This window comes from Triticum aestivum, chromosome 1D (genome assembly GCF_018294505.1).
Source record: "Triticum aestivum cultivar Chinese Spring chromosome 1D, IWGSC CS RefSeq v2.1, whole genome shotgun sequence".
Classification (NCBI taxonomy): domain Eukaryota; kingdom Viridiplantae; phylum Streptophyta; class Magnoliopsida; order Poales; family Poaceae; genus Triticum; species Triticum aestivum.
This window is the reverse complement of record NC_057796.1, coordinates 95503822-95506603: the sequence shown is the minus strand read 5'-3', so window position 1 is coordinate 95506603 and position 2782 is coordinate 95503822. Positions and strand designations below refer to the sequence as shown.

General features: G+C 43.3%; 1 pseudogene; it reads left to right on the top strand.

The window, feature by feature from the left end:
- Window positions 1-540: 540 nt before the first annotated feature.
- LOC123166186 (uncharacterized) lies at window positions 541-1227 on the top strand (annotated as a pseudogene).
- The last annotated feature ends 1555 nt before the right edge of the window (window positions 1228-2782 follow it).

Below are 2782 nucleotides of genomic sequence, written 5' to 3'. Positions count from 1 at the left end.
ACAATCGATTCGCTTCGTTCGTGTACGTTCGTGTACACGAATGAAGCGAATCGATTGTCTCCAAACGCAGCCGCTACGGTTGGCTAAAATTGCGCGTGCACAGTTGTGGGCCGGGCTGCATTTGATCGAGCGGCGAGCATCCGGCCGCTCGTTTCATTCGCTTAAAAAATTCGGCCGCTTGTTTTAATCAGAAATTGCGCGTGCACTTTTAAGATTTTAGGAAATATTTATCACGCTATATCCAAACACACCCTGTATTTAGCTGCAAATGATCACGAAGCACGCCAACAAGAGTTCGGTTTCCCCTGAATTTGCACGCATACCTCCATGCGGGCACGGGTGCTGCGCTTCAGCATATCTGTACTGACATGTCTGACCCACCCTGGACCACGCAAACCTCTCCACAGACTGCGTACACCCGATGCATAGGATCTACAGCAAACTTGAAAACCTGTAGTCGGAACGTTATTGCCAAGTGGGACGCCTCCTGGTCGTGTGATGTGGAGCTGGGGGCGGGAGAATGGACCGACCGATGGGGGCATGGGGAGCCGCCCCTTCTATATCAGGCGCAGACCCATCGACCCGTCTCTGACACATGCATTTCTCCCATAGAATAGCCAGAGAGTACTCCCCTTCTTCTTCCTTTGCTTGCCCCATCTCTACCGCAAGTGTTCCTGCTGCCATTGCTCTGATCCAACCTCGGAGTCCGCACTGATGGCTAAAGGGAGGGCCTGTTTCGACTGGGATGTGGCGGCCTCGGTGCCCGGGAACCACTTCGTCCATAATGATGGTGGTGCTCCAGCCGGGGCGGTCGTCATCCCGGGCCCCAGATCAAGAGCTTCTGGTGGCATCAGCGAGATGGATCCCACCAGATTCCCCGGCAACGGGAGCAGCAACGCACCTACGGCAATCGCGGTGCCTGCTCGGGGGCCGCGTGCCAGATCCAGCGGCCAGCAGCTCACACAATTCAAAGGTATGTACAAAATCCAACCCTAATTGCAATCCTTTTTCTTTGTCCTTCATTGGCTCCAGCTTCGTCAGTTTTCTTTGTGATTTTATGGCAGGCTGCTCAGGGCGAAGGTGCAGGAGTTCGGCATCGGGAGGTGGACGAAGGTCGCGATGTACCTCCCCGGCCGGAGCGGGAAGCAGTGCCGGGAGAGATGGACCAACCAACTTGACCCCAACATTGAGGTGATCACGCGAGATCTAAATTTATTAACTCCCTAGTCCCTTCCATCAGCTTGATGTGGGGAATTTTTATGATCTATGATCGAGTGTGCTTACGGAAAGAAATTCTTCGCTGCGTTAATCTGATTCGTCACCATTTGAAGGTGGGTATTAACTCTAGGATAAATAGTTAGTAGTCTTCCCTGTCTTTAGTCTAATCAGTAAATGTGGCAATTAATTTCTTCATTTAGGCCACTAAATGATCACCCAAGTAATTTTTTGAAGAAAAAAATTGTAGGGAAGTAATTTTCTAAATTAATAAGGATTGATGTTCCTGCCCACACATTAGCATTTGAAATGTGTCCAAGGATTCTGTGTTCAATCCGTAAATAAATAAAATCTCACTTGCACGTACAAATATCAAAATTTACTACTCCCTTCGTTCACAAATATAAGATGTTTTAGATATTTGAATATGGACTACAAGGATTGAAGTAAGTGAACAAACACACTAAATCAAATGTATATACGTACAATTCGGAAAAGTCGTTAGAACATCTTATATTTGTGAATGGAGGGAGTAACTGACTTGGTGTCTCATTTTTTATTAAACTAGATAATTGTTCGTGCATTGCAAAGGGAGTATAAACATTTTTGTAGATTAGCCCGTGGGTGCACGTCTATTATTACATTGGTGCGCTATAATCTTAGGAAGTTATTGTATGCAATTGTCATGATTTACCTGCCATCTTATTCCTAAGCACTTATTTGGTGAGAATTTATAGAATTACCAAAGAAAATATTATTTAGGAGAAAGATCAGAGATGGGAATCAAAATGTCATCTTATTGTTAATCACTTATTTGGTAATAATTTATTGACTTGCCAAAAAATATTATTATCTGAGAAAAATCAGAGGTGTGAGGAAAAATCAAATAGGAGAACATAAGGGGGAACTATATATAGAGAGAGAGGTTGGACAAAGGAGAGGGTGAAATGGGAACCTTAGATTCTTTTTAAGTAGTAGAGAAGATATTCTTGGCCACTAAGTGATCACCAAGTTTTAGAATTATCTTGATTATTTGTCAAATTATTGCTTCTACCTATTTGTGACTTGCGACAATTTGGTATCCCTATAGTAAGAGTCGATGTTCCAGCCCACAAATTAGCATTTGAGATGTGATACTTTCTTTAGTTGAATCACATGATTATACGTCCAAAAATTTGCACCTATAGTTTGGTCACCATTCGGAGGTGGGTATTAATTCCCGGAAAAATAGTTAGTAGTATTGCATGTCTTTAGTATACTCAGTAAATGTGGCAATTACTTTCTTCATTTACACCACTAAAAGTAATTTTGGGAAATTAATAGGGACCGCTGTTCCTGCCCACAATTAGCATTTAAAATGTGTATAGGAATTCTGTGTTCAATCTATAAATAAAAAAAGTCGAACTTGCACTTACAAATATCCAAATTTGCTAATTGAAATGGTGTGTCCTAATTTTCTAATTCTTGGCCACTAAGTGATCGCCCAAGCATTACCGAATTTGGACCACAATAGCCAGCGACCATTCGCTGTCTAGGATGGCATTTGCAAACGGCGCTGCTAGCAGTT